This window comes from Molossus molossus, unplaced genomic scaffold, assembly GCF_014108415.1.
Source record: "Molossus molossus isolate mMolMol1 unplaced genomic scaffold, mMolMol1.p scaffold_m16_p_8, whole genome shotgun sequence".
NCBI classification, from domain to species: Eukaryota; Metazoa; Chordata; class Mammalia; order Chiroptera; family Molossidae; genus Molossus; species Molossus molossus.
In genome coordinates this window covers 99,602,605-99,622,118 of record NW_023425402.1, presented here as the reverse complement: position 1 = coordinate 99,622,118, position 19,514 = coordinate 99,602,605, and the positions used below count along the sequence as shown (strand labels likewise).

General features: G+C 42.6%; 1 protein-coding gene across 1 annotated transcript in view; it reads right to left on the bottom strand.

Moving 5' to 3' along the window:
• Positions 1 to 19,514, bottom strand: part of PLEKHG1 (pleckstrin homology and RhoGEF domain containing G1) — a 211,446-nt gene that overhangs the window by 136,779 nt on the left and 55,153 nt on the right. The window contains exon 3 of the mRNA XM_036248920.1: positions 16,279 to 16,335. The gene's annotated coding sequence lies outside the window, so the exon portion shown is untranslated. The remainder of the gene's footprint in view (positions 1 to 16,278; positions 16,336 to 19,514) is intronic.

Genomic DNA, 19,514 nt, shown 5'->3' with positions numbered 1-19,514 from the left:
TCTGTGTACATCAGAAAGGGATCCTTGTCATGATCCCCTGGAGGGGATACTATAACTGATTCCAGAAAAACAAACAGGAATAAGTAGGAGTCAGCAGCCTGGAGCTGGGGAGTGGGGTGAGGGCCAGGGACTGAGAGTCCCATGTGAACAGACCAATGGTGCCAATTTGGGGGAACTGCAAGTAAGGTAGAAACTCTGTGTGTGTGTGTGTGTGTGTGTGTGTGTGTGTGTGTGTGTGTGTGTGTTAGCAGTTGTAAGGAGGGGGTGACACAAGAGACAAGACCACAGAGGTAAGCAGGAACCAGGCCATGAAAGGCCTCAGACATCCTAACAAAGAGTTTGACTTTGTCCTGAAGCAATGGGAAGGTTTTGAAAGGTTTGAAATTGAAGAGGACCATGATCAGTTCTGTATTTTGAAAAGGCTCTTAATGAAGTTAAAAAACAGACTGGAAGAAGTACGGACGCAAGGAAAGAGATGACGGTAGCCTGGGTAAAGGCAGCTGGAGTATGGAGCACGGGGTTTGAGAGTTGATTCAATAGGTGGGGTATGAAGGACAGGAAGGAGTCAGGGAGGAACTAAGGCCTCTGGTGGGGGCACCTTGGGGCTAGCATGGCCCTTCATTCACAAGGGTATGATAGAAGAGCAGAAAGGTTTTATTCATAGGGTGGTGGGTGATTCAGGAAAATGAGTTCTCCGATTCTTAGGTATTTAGGCTACCACTAGTATTTTTCCCCACTATAATTATTTATTTGAAAACATTTTTGAACATGTTTTGTTTCAGTACACTTGAGCTGCCCTAGTTACTCCTTGAGAATACAATCTGTCTCCTTCACGTCCACTTCTCACAGCTTCTAATACCACAGTTGCTCAATGAGTACTTATCTCATTATGTCCTTGGGACAATTCCCAGACAGAGAACTGCAGGTTCAAAGGGTAAGACTTGAATAATTCTTACTATATATTTCCAAGTTTTCTCCAAAAGCATAGAACTGATTTATGTTGTCAGCCGTAATGCATGAGTCTATCTGTTTTCCAGTGTTGGCCTTTAACTTCTGTTCACCTGGTAGGTGTAAAATATGTTCATTTAAAAAAAATTCATTATAGTTTAATTTATCTTCATATATGGTTTTCTATTTGTTTTCTTTTGGGTGAAATAGCTGTTAGTATCCTTGGACCACTTATCTGAATAGAATCTGATATTGTACTCACATTTATATAAATTTGTATGTGTATTTGTGATCAAATTTTAAATTTTTGCTATGCATACCTTCTCACTTTGTTTCATTCTATTTTAGCTTTAAGAAGTTTTAAGTTTTATATAAATACATTTGTCCATCTTTTGCTTCTTTTTCTTTCTTCCTTTTTTTTTTTTTGCCTTCAACATTTTCTCCTTTATAGCTGAAACTATTCCAAATATAAAAATTTTTAATTCATAAGAAGTTCACAGATTAAGTATATATTTCATGGTATGAAGTCTGAATCTTAGATATTTTTTTCTTTTGTATTATATTCTTGTGGTTAGCAACTTTATTTTTACTACATTTTTACTCAATTCATTTATATTTTATCCTAATATCTGCAACAAATACTTATGTAGGCTCATTTTTGCTATTTAATCTTATCATCTTGGATTTAAATAACCCTCATGCTTAATCTTCCACTAAGAAAAAAGTTTTATCATTAAATACAAGGGGCCAAAATAAAACTATCCCTCAAGATACCCATGTATACTAGAAATATGAAAAACCAAAAGATGAGGTTGTAGAGGTAGAAGCTCCTTTCTCCTAAACCCCTACCCCAACCTGGAAAGCATGAGAGAAAGAACGAGAAAAATAGCAAGAACTGATGAGTGCATGTGAGAACATGCACATGATGGCATGCACTCTGGGTCCGACAGATCTGGGGTGAGTCTGCTTCTGCCACACAGGAGCTGTGTGACCTTGGGCAAGTTCCCAAATTGTGGACATTTGCCCACATTGTGCATTGATAAATGGTGCAAATGGGAGTCGATTGAAGGGGACAAGAATGAACGCAGGAAGATGACTCAGGGGCTGTCATCACAGGGTGGCACAGGGGGCAGAGTACTTACCCCACACCGCTTGCTGGCACCTGGTAAGCTCCCCAAGTGTTACTATGACTATTAAATATTTCTCAGCCAGGCAACTTCATCCATTCATATAAAACTTATGAGTTTACTACTACATTTTTTTATCCTCACCCAAGGACATTTTTCCATTTTTTTTTCAGATAGAGCGGGAGGGAGAGAGAGAGAGAAACATCGATGTGAAGGGACACATCGAGTGGCTGCCACCCGCACGACCAACCAGGGCCGGGGACAAACTGCAACCGAGGTACATGCCCTTAGCGGGAACCGAACCCGGTCTCTCCGGACCCCAGGCCGACGCTCTAACCACTGAGCCAAACCGGCCAGGGCATACTACTACATTTTCAAGTAGAAAACAGTTCCCGATTTGTTTGGACCTTTTATAGGAAATGTTTGAGGTGTGATCTGGCACTATGCAATTTGCAATAGAAGTGAAACCCAGGTGCCATAAATGTAGCTGTACAATTTGTAACAACAACTTGAGCCCAGTTGGCCTGCCAAATTTAGGTGGGTGTCGTTCTCAGGTGAGCGGATATAACTCCCTGGAAACAAGTTGATCCTGGGAAAGTCAGAGGGAAGAGAGTTTGGCCTCTGAGATCAATAATTCTGTCAGCATTATTAGAATAAAAGAGCATTTATGCAAATTCCTCAAGTGATGAGAAGTTCTGCCTAACTGAACTTTCCGGTAACTTTAGGGTTAACAATAAAACCTTCTTTCAACCCTTGTTAATTTGGTGGGGGGCAGTCGCACAAATGCCACCTCAGTGAGTAAGTACGATGTCCAAACTCTAATTTCCCCTTCCCCTGATGACTCTGACTCGTGCCTGCCTCGGGGTCACCTCTATGGATGCGCGGCATCACACCAGACTCAGGAGGAGAAGACGGGCGAAGTGGGTTTAATCAACACTGATGGGCCCTGGCCGGTTTGGCTCAGCGGTTGGAGCGTCGGCCTGCGGTCCAGAGAGACCCGGGTTCGGTTCCCGCTAAGGGCATGTACCTCGGTTGCAGTTTGTCCCCGGCCCTGGTTGGGTCGTGTGGGAGGCAGCCACTCGATGTGTCCCTTTCACGTTGATGTTTCTCTCTCTCTCTCTCCCTCTCCCTCCCACTCTATCTGAACAAAATATGGAAAAATGTCCTCAGGTGAGGATAAATAAATAAATAAACACCGATGGGGTAACACACTTCAGGAGGTTGTTCTTTTTTCCTTAAATAAATCCCTCCTGTGTAAGTATTCACATGTGTGGGGGGAAGAAAGGGTTAGATTTTCTTCTATAAACCGAGTTTAGAAAATAATAGTCCATTAAGGGCATTGGCTTACCTAGATTTTACTCAACTACAGGTGTAGGTAATGCCTACGTGAGGGTCTCGGGATCCGGGGAGTGTTCGAGAACGTACCTGAGCACCTAAAAGCAGCACTGCCTACAGACCGGCGGCGGAGATCAGCTTGGTCTGCCAGGCTCTTCACCTAAAACTCAGGCACCTTTCTAAGACTAGAAGCGGGGCTGATTCAGCTTCCGTCTGCAGAGGTCACAGAGTACACAGAATGTTTAAAAATAATGCAGAACTAGCCAGATGTGCAACTGCTGGGTGATCAAAGGATCTTTTAATAGAATGGCGCTTACCTTAAAAGTGCTTTTGGAACTTGTATCCATGATGATTTGCCTTTTTAAAGAGGATAAGATGCTAAAGGTTAATTTTCTATCGCATAAGGACTGAGGACAAATGCCAAAATTCTATTCCCAGACCTAAATTATATAATCAGAAATAGAGCAGTCGAACGGCACATCAAATAGTCTCTTTTCTGGCAGAGAATGAAGAAAATCAGTTTCAGTGTTTGAAGTAGGCATTTGTTTATATAATGCAACCAACCATGACTGCCAAACACAATAATTAAATGCTTTAACAAGTGAGAAATCTTGCCAGAATATGTAATTTGAGGGGGGGGGGGTGTAGGGGGTGGGATAAGCAGAGAGTTGAGAGGTAGCAGAAAATGCTGAATTATTTATTTCATGCCCCTCAGAAGCAGACACTCACGCTGTGAGTCTATAGGAAGAACACAAGGAGAAAATGGAGCATGCCAGTTATTTTGCTTAAATCTTATCTTCCTTTTTATCTGTAAATAGCACTCTTCCCACACTTGAAAAATGAGTTCTCACCTTCCTTCCAATAATTATAAAATTACCTGTGTGAAATGAAATGAAATATCTACAAGGAAAACAACAAGTAATTATATTTTTCTCTGTCCATTCTTTGGATTATCAACAAAACATTTATTTGCTTCGGCAGTGCCTGTATTTCTCTTCTGGAGAGGAGAAGAGTCTGATTTTTTGAGTCCATGATCAGGGACTGCTTTTAAGTCATTTACTTCTATAAAAATAAACAGAGTGTTCCACCAACTCATCTTTGAAAATTCTTGTAATTCTAAAGTCTTTGAGATGACTTTGTTATAACATTCAAAGGGAAAATGATAATCCATTAACAAATAGCTGAAGATTTTATGCATTAGTACTTTAATATTGCTTAAAATCATAGAAAACATTCCTCAAATATGATATATATTATAATCCACTTAACATATGTGTATTATATATAAATAATTTAATACATATATTTATATATTAGTCTATATTAATTATACTATTCACGTGTCAAAGCAATAATAATTTAAAGGGTTTTTTTTGTATATTCTTATTTCATCTAAATGCTACTATTGGTAGCATCAATTTAATATAGGCTTATTGTTACAATTAATTAGAACTGTTCAAAGGGTGAAATTCTATGACAGTTGTAAAATCATCCTTAGTTTCGATGTTCATTCATCTTCAGGATCAAACAATATAAATGCCCTCTGGCTTCCCAGAAATTTACAGGAACAAAGGAGAAAACAGAAGAGGCAGCAGCAATTTTTAAAATTTGCATAGTACCTCAAATCACCTAGTAACAATAATTTCATTATACGGACATCATGGACTCCGGCTCTAACATTCTCCAAGGTATATAGAGAACCCTGGCAGAGGAGGTCCTTGCACCACTTACAAAAGGTGTGCTAGGTAAGGAAAATACTGGGATGATGACTTCTGGAATCGTTCTTCCTTTCCATTACCCTGATAACATCTGCACATCGTCTGTGTGCCCTGAAGGGTAATTTCATTAGTACCAGGATTGCCTGGTCCCAGAGCCCATTAGCTCTTGACTAGCCAGCCGACTGCCAAAGGCTCCTAACTGGTTACCCTTTTATCTGCAATTCATTCTCCACCCCAGAGCCAAAGTGAATCTTCAAAAAGCTAAACTAGATTACATCACTCCCCTCCCTGCTTAAAACCTGTCAATACATTCTCATTGCATTTAGAGTAAAAGCCATAGTCCTTAAATGGCCAAGGACATCATGACATAACTAATCCTCTTCTATCCCAATAGCCCCATTTCACTGTCCTTCTGGCTCATTGCTCAAGGCCTCTAGCCTCCCTCTCTGTCAATCATCTGTTCTTTCATTCATACCCCGGCTTCAGGCAGTCCTTCCCCAATCTCCTGCTGCCAATGAAAACCCAGTCTCTTAGGAGCACCCTGCTCTCTCCATTCATAGTACTCATCACAATCTGTAATTATACAAGTATGATGGTCTTTAACATGATCTTTCAGTTCTACTAGACTCTAGGCTCCCTGCAAGTGTCCGTTCGATTATAACCACTGTGTCCTCAGCACCCATGACTGAGCCTGGCATACAGAGTCCTCCCATACTGCTGGCTTCGTGAAAGACTGAGCAAGTGAGGTATGGGAGGGCTCCTGACTTGGACCAATTCCTTCCTCTGACTTAACCAATCCCCTGACAGTCTTTGGCTTGGTTCCTCTTTCCTCACAATGGCTCTGCCCTTTCCTCTTTAAAAGAACATGCTTTAGGACATAGGAACAAAAAGCAACTAAGAGTTGTAACATTATGTCATTTGCCTGAGCCAAATGGATTACTATTTGGGGTCAACAACTCATAGACCCCTTAGCTATGAATGCTTCTGTGATCCCAAGTATCCCCATTGTTCCTAAAATAATAAGTAAAGCCAAAAGTTTGATGAATAAACATAACAAATGTGAAAACATTTTTTATAACCTTAGCTCCAGGGCTGCTGTGTTGATACAGCCCCCAGGGGCCCTGTTCACAAAGGGGTTTGTGATGACCCGTGGTGGAGTGTGGAGAGCAGGTCAGGTCTGTGTAGAGTAGGTGTGGCCCTGCTCAGCTCCTCAAGGTTGCCATCTGGATAATTCTTCCAGCTCTATGCTTTGCTCCTAGGTTTATTCTTTGTCACAAACCCAAGATTTATCTTATAATATCTTTAAAAATATAATTAAATGGATCATATTCCTTATAAAGTCAGTGAAATAAAAGTCAATGAGAGGCTATAAAGAGAGAATCTATTTATTTTTTTAAATTAGGAAAACACTCCCACTACTGATTTTTTATCCTCACCCGAGGATATTTTTCCATTTTTTGTACAGATAGAGTGGGAGGGAGAGAGAGGAAGAGAGAGAGAGAGAGAAACATCGATGTGAAGGGACACATCGAGTGGCTGCCACCCGCACGACCAACCAGGGCCGGGGACAAACTGCAACCGAGGTACGCGCCCTTAGCGGGAACCGAACCCGGGTCTCTCCGGACCGCAGGCCGACGCTCTAACCGCTGAGCCAAACTGGCCAGGGCCCACTACTGATTTTTGAAATTGATTCTTCATTGTTTATTTACTTTAAAAACATAAACACATGTGAAAATATTGTATAAATTTTTTTCTTTATTATTTTTCTTGGTATTTCTACAAAAATCCATGGAGTTTATGAAAAAAACAACAACATCTATTTTGTTGAGGGCACAGGAATAAAAATTAATAAAGCTATTGCTGTCCTTTAATACAAAAATCCCTCAGTAATTCCAGGAATGGTTTCAAAAGGAAATTAGAAGTACATTTTTAAGGTCAAATTCTGGGTTAGCCCAGTGTCAACATGAACACCGTTGGAAAGAACCTGACTGAGTGTAAGAATCATTCCTACAATTGCTTCACAGGATTCTGCTGAAAGGATCTACGTAAATAGTTGAAGTAACTTTGACATCAGTTATTGAAAGTCATTTAGGCAAAAACTTACTCCAAAGAGCACCTCATGGTTTTACATGTTAACTGAAGAGCTAATTCTCCCTTTTTTTTTAACCTCACCCAAGGACATTTTTTTACTTTTGTACAGATAAAGTGGGAGAGAGAAAGAGAAACATCGATGTGAAAGGGACACATGGAGTGGCTGCCTCCTGCACGACCCCAACCAGGGCCGGGGACAAATTGCAACCGAGGTACATGCCCTTGACCAGAATCAAACCCATGACTCATTGGTCTGCGGACCAATGCTCTAACCGCTGAGCCACACTGGCCAGGGCTAATTCTTCCTTTGGACTGAAGCCTTATAGGCAGAAGAAATTGCAAGGGAGTCAGGCATCAAACTGGGTCAGGGTCTGTCCTCTGTAGAAGCTCAGATGGTATCTCAGCAGCCTCTTCAACCCCCATCTACCCAGAAAAGAAGCCATCTCTTCTTTTTCTTTGCTTTTACTCAATTCGCACAATACAGACATCTCCAGCTCTCTACAATGATAAGCCTTGAAGTTTTAGTCTCCTTTGATTTGAGGACTAGCTCTACCCCAGGAATCTCCTTTTGTCTCTCCTGAATCCACCCTGTAGCTTGCAAATGTTTGAGTTAAAAAAAAAAAAAGAACAGTGGTTTTTACAGCGATCTTATTTTAGCCATCCAACAAAACTAGGTGGGGGAGAAGCAAAGACGCCCTGAGAAGAAGGCTTAAGTTAAAATGTTAAAAATAAATCAGGATTAACAATTGCTTCGAGGCATTACTGCCATAAAATAGAAAGATTACTACCAGATGTACAAAATATATTGGTCACAATAATTTGGCATTCATTTTATTTACATTTAAGGTCAAATAAGACAAATTCTGTTTTGTATTACTTTGCACAAAATAGGAGGACTGGAGGAGCTATGTATTTTGCACCAAGAGAAGACTGAAATGTTTTCCCAGAAACCAATAAAAATCTAAATTAGAAGAAAAACAAAATGTTAAACCTTTAGCGTAAACTCCCGCCCCCAAACAATCAACCTATTTTCAGTGATCACATATAATTTTCAAGTCCTTTGTGCGAGTGTTTCAGCTCAGGCCGGATTAGGAACACTGACTGGAATGCCGAACTCTCACTTGGTCATCAGCCAGCAAGACTCCGTGGAAACCAGGGAGCCCCACAGATCAAAGAAGAGTTTAGCACTTAAGAATTGCCTGGGATGACTCAATAACAGAAACGATGCTCAATATGGGTGCGGTTTCTCAAATGGACCATTACATTTTACTGGGGAAGAACTCAAATTCTAAGGAAATCGTTGGCTCTCAAAGAAAACCATAATTCCTTTTTTGGAACTAGACTACAGGGAGTTGAAAACTATTTAAGGGAGCCATAAAGAACCCACTCACTTTGCATTATGTTTAGAAGATGCTTTGGTTGTTTAAGGCTCCCATGGTAATTTGTTGTTTGGTTTTTAGCAAAAGTTACAGGTAGGGCAGACAATGAGTTATGTCCTATCTTGGCAGGTAGCAGTGAGGTTCTCATTCAGTCGATGTGTGAACACACGCACAGGAAGCTTGCCCTAATTCATAGAAAAGATCTCCCACCAAACACACCCAGTTTAAACAAATAGCAAGTAGACTTTTCTTATTTATTTATTTATTTTTAGAGAGAGAAAGGGAGAGGGAGAGAGAGAAGGAAACATCAATGAGAGAGAACACTGATTGGCTGCCTCCTGCATGCCCCCCGACTGGGGATCGGTCCCACAACCTGCGCATGTGCCCTGACCAGGAATCGTACTATCGACCTCTTGGTGCATGGTTCGATGCTCAACCACTGAGCCTCACCGCCTGGGCATAGCAAGTAGACTTTTAGACTCAATCTTCACTTTTATATTCCTGGAAAGACCTATTTGTATATAAGTATTCTAGCCACTGTGTTGTAAGTCATCTTCAAATACGTCTGCTCTTTATGTCTCTTTAGACACACATCTCACAGATAGATAGGAGGTCTTGAATCCTTTTTATACCTGCTGAGAAATCTTTCAAGGAACAAGAAGCACTCGATGACAATAAGATAATATTTTTACTTGGTATTGTTAGGGATTTGATATAACTTTAATGAGAACGAAGACTCAGTTCTGCTTTCTACAGCTTCGGTTTTTTCTATACGTCTGAATTTAGTTTCTCTAAAAGTTCCTGAGCAGCACAGAGGCTGTGTAGGGAAACCCATGTGATATTAGGACTTTTAATGCAGGAAAAAAAAATATATATATATATATATATATTTTTTTATCCTCGCCCGAGGGCATTTTTCCATTTTTTGTTCAGGTAGAGTGGGAGGGAGAGAGAGGAAGAGAGAGAGAGAGAGAAACATTGACGTGAAAGGAACACATCGAGTGGCTGCCACCCGCACGACCGACCAGGGCAGGGGACAAACTGCAACCGAGGTACATGCCCTTAGCGGGAACCGAACCCAGGTCTCTCTGGACCGCAGGCCGACGCTCTAACCACTGAGCCAAACCGGCCAGGGCTATTTTTAATTAATGGGACAGCTTGTTTAGATACTTCTGCTGCAAATGGGAAAATGAATTATACTATGGGAAGTTGTCAGTGGATTCTGTGCTTCAAACTACTCTTTTGCAAGATGCTTTATAATGCTAGATCGTGTATAATAAACAGAAGCACATTTAATGTTATATTATGACAACATAATGATGGCTCTTGTAATTTTGCAGAAAACCTAAGACTAAGTTGAACACATAATAGAAATCAGCAACCTTCCTGGTGGCGATCCTTACTCAAAGACTAGGTACCCATAAAGTCACATGTGAAAATTAGTTTTAGAAGTCCTATCTATAGCAACATTTAAAAAGGCTGGTGCTCAAAGATTTGAGGACGCTGGAAATGTGAGATCTGAGCAGTTAGGTAACCACAACTAAGGTGATACAAACTTGGCCCTACCATGTGTTTTAAAAAGCCCAATTTCCACGCTGTGAGATTAAATAGTTGGCATCTCCAGCTCTAAACAGACAAGTTTAACTAATGAATTTTTTAAAACTCACCTTTCTCATTACTTATCAGTTTTTAAAAAGCATGTGTGTGTACACATGTCCCCTTTGCAGAGAAAATAAAGAATCTTAGAAATGCAGTTGGTATGATGGCAACTGTTCTAGGCTCAAAGACCGACACCTCGATTCCAGTACAGTTTCAAGTTGCTGTGCAGATGTGACAGTCTCACCAACTCTCTCTGAGCCTCAGTTTTCTCATAATCACGAGACATTTAGGACTAGATCTGTTCTGTGTCTAAAATTAACACAGAGTGAACACAGAGAGGGGTAGCGACACTAAGCTCATTGGTTTTCTGGAAGGTAGGATTCTGCCCCAAGCAGAGAAGAAGGGTGTTTCATGACCAGGGGAAGATGACAAAGAGACCCCGGTTAGCAGGGAACGGACCAATCTGGCTGTGGCAGAGGACGTATGGGATAGGGAAGTAATAGGAGATACAGCTGCACATAGTCAGGCCACAGAAGCCCTTGCAGGAGGGAGGCAGTACTATCCATGTAACCTCAGCTTGTTGGAGGGAGGCTACGTCTACCCTTGTTCCTGAAGTCTCTTCCCTGGGCAGCGTTCCAATTTGAATACAGTGGCTTACTTCAGACAACCACAACCCCATCAAGACCATGGAGAGTGGAACATCTGACCCTCTAATACATTTTGTCCACAGTGTATGTCTGCATTCTAGTTATATAACTTGCCTCTTTCATCCAGAGTATTGGCCGAATGGAGGAAGGACTCAGAACGTCCCGGGCACATATCTCTGTTGCAATGTTTCATTGTTGTTGCTGTTGCTTTAACAGGGAAATTCTTGCTCAAACAAGGGCAGAGAAGGAACAATGATAATCAGATCCTCTATCGCATAACTAGCCCAGGTGAGAGGTGGAAGCAAGGCACGTCTATGACAGGAGGCGGGCCCTCTGGGGCCACGTTTATACATTACAAATTCTTCGGGCTGACCTGTGCTCTTCTCCTATTACCTGAGCCCCAGAGTAGGGCGCCACAGACCACCTCAACCAACTCCCCTGGACTGCCACACCCTAAAGAATAAAGGAACAAATGCCACAAGCAGTGGGGGGCATTTACCACCCATTTTACAGCTAAGAGAAATAACAGCCTTTCCCCTGGGGTCTGTACTGATGCCTGTATGGAACTGAGCAGACGGATCCATCAGGAGGAAAACCCCCTACTTAGCCTTGACATTGTTTATTAAATCAAATCACGGAAGCCTTGACCCAGGCAAGAAAAAAAAAATCTAGCTTTTTCTAAAGCCTTCTTTTCTAATGACACAGTATTGTTGGGGAAAAGAAGACAAGAAGAAAATTGTCCTGTAGTGACAGTGGCAAAAAGATCCACAACTTACTTCAGTAACTTCAGAATGTGTTCTAAATCACTGAGTCCAGACGCCAATTCCCATTGATATAACATGATCAAGGATAACTAGGTTGCAAAACTGCCTGCATTGGTCTATTTAACTTGGGTGCCAAATGCCACAAGGAGCCAGTCCTCCTGACTACAACCTAGTTCCATCCAGCTGCACAAGCCAGAAGCTGGGACGGCACCCTCAGCAGCTCAGTTACTGTTCTGCTGACCCCAGGCTCTGTCTCTACAGCCTATGTCTGCATCCAAAAGCTAGAGGAATAGAAAACAGTCTTTTTCACTTAAAACTCCATGAGCCACTAGAAGTATCGCCCCAATTCGGCACAGAATATAGTATGACTATATGACATGCTCCAAAGAACAAAGCACTAATTGGCCTCCAAGCAGGCTCTGTTGATGTGTGACTCTGGATGGCAGTGTCAGCTGAATTGTGGGCACTTTCCAGTCATGGAGACCTCAGCAACTTAGACCAGAAGATGAAGACAACAGCACAGCTATTTATAAGGTGAGACATGCTCTGCCTCCCCCAAGGTGCCAAGAAATAACCTGAGGCCCTGGCCGGTTTGGCTCAGCGGTTAGATCGTCAGCCTGTGGTCCGGAGAGACCCAGGTTCGGTTCCCGCTAAGGGCATGTACCTCGGTTGCAGTTTGTCCCCGGCCCTGGTTGGGTCATGTGGGTGGCAGCCACTCTATGTCCCTTTCATGTCGATGTATCTCTTTCTCTCTCTTCCTCCCACTCTATCTGAACAAAATATTGAAAAATGTCCTCTGGTGAGGATTTAAAAAAAAAAAAAGAAAGAACCTGAGGAATTTTGTAGAAGAAGAATGGACAGTCTACAACAGGATGTGGGGATAAGAGCCAGGAAGTGAGGGATTAAAATAAGAATGCAACAATTAAGTACAACAGCCCCACTTTAATGGGCACTGCTGGCTGCTTACCCAGCATCTGTTCTCTCCTTCTCCCTTCCCAACAACGTTTTTTTTTTTTATCCTCACCCGAGGACATTTTTTATCTTCAGATAGAGCGGTGGGGGTGTGGTGGGAGGGAGTGTGGTGGAAGAGAGAGAGAGAGAAACATCTATGTGAGTGAGATACATCGACATGCCACCCACATGACCCTGATCGGGGCCGGGAACAAACTGCAACCGAGGTACGTGCCCTTAGCGGGAACAGAACCCGGACTTTCTGGTCCATGGGCCGATGCTCTAACCGCTGAGCCAAACCGGCCAGGGCCCAACAACTTATTTAAGTTTCCAACTCCTTGACCCATCTACTCACAGATATATGGAAGGTGCAGCTGACCCCATCCCCAACACTATTAGTGGACCCTGATAACCTAAGCCAATCAGTGCATGGCATTCTTAGTGGCAATTGCTCTCCACAATGTAAGTGGCCTTCTCAGACTGGAAGAAGGCGCTTGTATTCCATGGCTTGGGGAGAGGTTCCTCACTTTCTCCTGGTGCATATGGACAAGAAATCTGCTCATCCACGTGTGATATTCCTGAGTCGCGAGTTAATGACCCTTAAAGGCCACAATTCCCCAAGAGCAATTTAGCAAATTTCCTTTTGTTTTTGCACATTTGAGTAAGAATCTCTATTACAGTTGAAAATATTTTACCTATTAAAGTGAAAAAACAAACAAAAACAGTGAAACCAGTAAACCATTGAAAGTATAAAACCTTGGGAGTGAGGAAGTGGGAGATTAAAGATGTACTACATATGAATGTGCTTTGAATGTTAGGGGAAAGTGTCTTTCCCACCTCTAGTATTTTCTCCATAAACATACAATGATATACTAAAATTAAAAAATGTAAGTCTTCAATTTGCTACAAATCTAAAATACAAAATGCTCATCATTTGCTCTAAATGGTTCAGGAACCACATTTTCCTGCACCAAGACACCATCTTATTTAACTCATTTACTGAGCCACTGCTCAGTATACAAGAGTGAGCAAAACGAAATAACTTGCCTGTAAGGCTAACACTTGGTTGGTGGTGGTTGGGGGAGATAATTAATCCTCTCTATTTATAAATGTAAACATTTAATGTTTAAATTGGTGCTCCCAAAGCATGGATGGTTTGTTTAATTATAAGTCTGAATGAACTTCCGAGAAGTGGTTGGAAATAAATAATGAGGAGAAAAGTTTCCTTGGCTGTCTTTCAAGATGGTCAGAAGAATGATCACAGAGGAAGAAAAAAAAGTCTTCAGTCTCTCCCAGCAGGTCAGCTGGTCCTGTCAACCGACCTCCTTCCATCTGTTGTTTTATCCTCTAAAGTGACCCCATGAGCATCATAATCATTTTCATAAGTGTTTAAAGTTTCTCAGATAGGAAAGCTCATATTCATAAAAAATCAAAAACATGGAAAACTTTGAAAGTTTATTTTGTGTCTAGGGAACACGTAGTTGAGGTTAGTCTCTAGGTATACAGAGTGGTAGACCAGTTCACCAAGTTTCAAAGGAAGAAAGCCCTGTATCCCCCATGAGAAAGGAGCACTTTCCTATTCTCTGCTCGGGCTCACTCAACCCTGCACAGACAGGCAGAACCGATTTAAACATGGAGCATGTCCCAAAAGACTCCTGGTAAATGTGTTTTATTTCTACAGGAAAACGTGCTCCAGGTTCTAATGGTATATATAGGCTGAAGCAAAAGCAGGTTTACAGATATTTGTATAGAAAATAGCACAATAGCCCGGCCAGTGTGGCTCAGTGGTTGAGCATCGACCCATGTACCAAGAGGTCGCCAGTTTGATTCCTGGTCAAGGCACATGCAGGAGGCAGCCAGTCAATGTTTTCTCTCATCGATATTTCTATATCTCTCTCCCTCTCCCTTCCTCTTTCTCTAAAATCAATTAAAAAAAAAGAAAAGAAAAGCTTGTCAGTGTGTTTATGGAAGAACAGACGTCCAAGATAATAGGGAGGAACCTCATGGGGACAATGAGTTGTTGAAAGGAGGAGGGACAGAAAGATATCCCTACCCTCTCTATTTCTCTCCTTCAACCTAGCAAACTCTCACCCTGGGAGAGATGGTGGCGCGGCAATCTCTCCGTATGTCATTACTCCTTTCCACGGCCAGCTCTTCTGAAGTATTCCCTCCTCCTTCCTTTCCCTAAGCGGCTCAAACAGGCCATCATTCTCACTGTCTCCTCATCTTCTTCTCGGGACACGAGGCCCCATCAACATTCTTCATTTCAAAGCCTTCCACCTAAGCTCTTGCCACATGATAAATAAGAATGTCTGGGTCTCAGAGTTCCACAATGAAAACTGGGCTAAAATTAAAAAACAACAACAACAATAATAACACACACACACACACACATACACACACACACACACACACACATATATAATTTTAAGTGCTACACAATTATCTTCTATTATTGCTCTGATGTGTCCACGAGGCTCTCCTGAGACACTCTTCTATGTCTGTATCACTATGGTTTTATAGCTTATGTGTGTATCTCTAACGTCCAAAATCAAGATACATCACCTAATAAAAAATGTTTATGCCTCATTCTCCAGTTGTGGGACGTTCTCCAGCAGATGAGGTTTGTCCACAAATTTTGGAATTTCAGTTGTTTATGGGAACCTTGGAGAAGAATGCTAGTCCCAGGAACTGGCCCCCCCCAGTGGCCCTAACTGCATTTCTGGTTCTCTTTGGGTTCACAGGCTCTATTCGCCGGAGGACTCCCCATGCATAGCTGTATGTTTACCGAGGGAGCAACGCGCTTTTGGAGAACAGCCCTGGCTTAGACTGGTGATGGCCTGTACACATGCTGTGTGTGCACGTGGTCCCACTGGCTGAAGCCTTCCTCCTTTCCAGTCTTTCCCTGTGGGATCCTACTCTCCAATGTTCCAGTGTTCTTCAGAAATTCAAAATTTCCTTCTGAAGTGGCCTTTTGCTAAGAGGGAGATCTTTCTAGATCCCAGTGGCGGTATGTGCTTTATCTAGCATTGTCTCACAGACAAAGAGGCTGTGAGCCCACTGCAAAGAATTCAGTCCCTGAGCCAGGCATTCCACGGTGGACACCTCTCCACAGCTGCGGGTGTGGTTTCCAACCCCTCACTCCGTCCTTGACCCCGAGAAGGAAGCATGCCACCCCCCAGGGAAGGGCTCTGCCAAAGGATCTCACACAGTTCCGTGCCGCAGCCTTAACCCTGGCAAACCAAGGACACATCTTTTTCCTTAGATAAGCATTTCAACAGAAATTACTTTTTCTGTGTAGGCAAATACTGCCAAATTACTCCTACATATATTTTGTTTAGGAACAGATTTAATGCAAGTGCCTTTAACGCGATTTTGTGGATGGAACACGTGTGGGGTGGTGACACTTGCTACAACTTGTTCCAAATGAATTTTCTTTCACCAATTCTTATATGGTTTAAAGAGGGTGCCCCCACACCTCCAGGGAAGATGATAAATAGAGCATGGCGTTTTAAAAGCTGGCTCTGAATATACAGTGATTCAATAAAGCAAAAAAGGCCATAATTAACACAAAAGTTCCTTTGGTTTAAAGTGCCATCAAATCTTTATCTGTACACGAGATCTCTTCTGACCCTTCCTCAGGCATCTTTCTCCGGGACCACCCTCCCCACCAGCCTCTCCCAAGGAAAACCTGGCTGGGGGAGAAAAGAAACGGTTACCTGGACTGAAGAGGCACAGAAGGAAAACGAAGATCCACCCAAGAAAACAACTGAAGCCTGGAAAACAATAGTTATGAAGAAAATTAGAATATTTCCTAAGTTGGAGTTATGCCAAGAAAAAACCATGACGTGTTTTAAGATTTCCCAGAGTTTAAAAGACAGTTTTAGCCCTGGCCGGTTTGGCTCAGCGGTTTTAGCATCGGCCTGCGGTCCAGAGAGACCCGGGTTCGGTTCCCGCTAAGGGCATGTACCTCGGTTGCAGTTTGTCCCCAGCCCTGGTTGGTCGTGCGGGTGGCAGCCACTCGATGTGTCCCTTCACGTCGATGTTTCTCTCTCTCTCTCTCCCTCTCTCTCCCTCCCACTCTATCTGAACAAAAAATGGAAAAATGTCCTCGGGTGAGGATAAAAAATAAATAAAAATAAATAAAAAATAAAAGACAGTTTTATAAGAAATGTTAGACAGTAACATTTCTCGGAGTTTGAAAATGTACTCCGTAATATTCTTCACATTCGGCTCTAGGAACAAAGAAATTTGGGCTCATCATGCCAGATGGAGGTACCCCTCTGTGAACCCTCTATACTTAAAACCAACTCAGCTCATTGATTGCTTATGAGTGAATGTGAAATTTCTTATTTAGAGTCCGAAGCGCTTGTGAACAGTGAGGGTGAGGGCCCGGTGCGCCGTGTGTGACCCAGCCCTGCCTCAGATTCCTTCAGTCCATTAGAGCGGGAATTACCAGACTCAAGACGGCACTTCGAGAAGGATTTTCAAGATCACAAAGCAGCGTCAAGAGGCACCACATAATTAAAATTGCTAAATGAATTGTTCAGAGGTGAACCGATACAGCAGCTTGGAGGAGGGGGCAGATAAAATCAGGTTGGAGCAATTTAAAAAGGAGGAGAAATTTGAGCTGGGTTTAAAAGGACAGATAAAGTCCAGATAATAGTATTACCGCTACTGCCCTCTGGCTCCGTTTGAGCGCCTGCCAAGGGCCGGGCTCTGCAGCTGGCATTGCACGCGTCCTGTCCAGATCCGAATAAGCTGGCGTGAGGTCACTGTCACGATTTTATAAATGAGAGTGGCAAAAATCTTGCTTGAGGCATCCCAGGGAGGAGGGTGCTGAGGTCCACGCCCAGGACCTCTGACCTCAGAGATCACTGCGCTTCTCTCACACCAACCCCATGAGCAGAGCGAGGTCTGGGTGGCACAAAATACACTTTTCTAGAAGTTGATTTAAAGATAAAAAAAAAAAAAAAGGCTGGAGAACAGCGAGCAAGTGACAACATGTCACAGTGAACTTTAGACCAGACACCTGACATAATTAACCCAGCATTTCGGGGGACCAGGCTGGTGGGCAGAATGAACTGGACGGTACACAGTTCAGAGAAACTGAAGAGAAAGAGGATCCGGTCCTTCTGCCCTAATGTGGCAGCTTGGGGGCCCGCACATGGTGGCCAGGGGTGCTGCTCCCGCCAGGGCAGTGAAGATCTCTGCCCTTGGACTTGCACTTGGGTATTTGTAACCAGTCATGTTTCAAAATCCACTAGTTGTGTAAATCTCTGAGAGCTTCAGGCGCCTGACCTGTACAGTTCAGTTCACGGTGGTAACTGCACAAGGCTAAGAGAATAAGAAAAAGTGTATAGTGTGTAGTTTGTGGGAAAGACTCAAATGTTCTCTTTTTCTTTTTCCGTCATAAAGGTCACGGAAATAGAAGAGAAGGCAAGAGCCCTGGCCAGTTTGGCTCAGCATTTGAGCATCAGCCTGCGGACCAGAGATTCCTGGGTTCAGTTCCTGCTAGGGGCATGTACCCCCCCCCCAAAAAAAAAGAAAGAAAGAAAAGAAAAGAAGGCAAGAGACAGGTGGTACATTTAGTGAGATGTGGTGACAGATTAGAAACTGAGGGTCGGGGCAGGGAGGAGGATGAGAGAGAGTGATGTCAAGTGTGCATTTGAAATGGCAAGCCTGCACAAAAATTCATTCTTTTCAAATAGCAGGTAGGAAACAGGCAGTTCTCAGAATAAGTGACCTTAAAGGTGTCTGGAAGATCCCCAATTGAAAACACCCGGAAAAGAGTTAGAAATGAGACAGGACGCTTAGGAAGAAAAAGGAAACCAGAGAAAAACCATTTGGCGACCGTTTGCCTAAGAGCCGGGGTGCTACAGTATCCCATTTATAAAGACTTGGTGAAACTGCGACACTGTTTTTTTTTTTTTTTGAATGACTAAGCTTTAGAAATCAAAGGAATATATATGAAGTTACAACATTTTAAGAAACCAGACCCCACATTTTTTAAGACAAAGAATATTAAAAGAAAATAGTCTCCTTAATACCAGACTTAAGATCAATTGCAACTCCGTGTCTTTTGATTTGAAAACACAATGATTGCTTTAATACCCTACTTAACTCTAAAACTCTTTATCACAAATGTAATCTTCCTCCAGAACAGCTTTCCTTACAGCGTAGAAAAGGCATGATGGTGTACAGCAATAATAAAACACAGATTTCTAAAAGTATGCAGACCTAGAAAAATGCAACTGAAATTTTGATGGTTGAGATTTGGGATTTGAATGAGACAGAAGAAAGGGGTCAAGACAGTGGCAGTGGGGGAGGAGTGGTCAGCTTGAGTCAGTCCACTTGAACACGGGCCTAGACTACCTAAAGCCAAGGTGGATAATTCTGTTTTACTGACTTCTGAAGCTTGGTGAATCTGGTCCAATGCTCCTACAAGTTTCTCAAATATTACAACTAATTCTCTGTTCCAGGCACTGGAGTCATGATCCACTGCTCTGAAAGCAGACCTGATACGACTGAGCGCATCTGGTTCTTTTGACACTTCATGTGATGGTCTTTCTGTGCCTATTAGATGGTTGCTGGGCAAGCCCCTGGCAGGTCTGTTCAAGTTCACCGTCAGCTGCAGATGCTGAAAACCTGTGATTCCCACATTTCACGGGGATACAATATTCTATGTGGTTTCTAATATACCATTACCTGATAAGTGAGTAACTTGTTAACCTTCATGTATCTAAGCATCGCTTTGAAACACATAAAGGAAGAACTAATAGAACTAAAAGAAAAAACTGACAATCTACTAACACAGTGAGAGCCTGGGAGGCATTCTCAGGGGACGACAGGTCCAGGGAAGAAAACATTCAGTGAGGATATTGATGATTTGAACCACAGTGAAATGATTTTGATTTAATTCTGGACTTCCTACCCCACCAACAGAAAACAACCA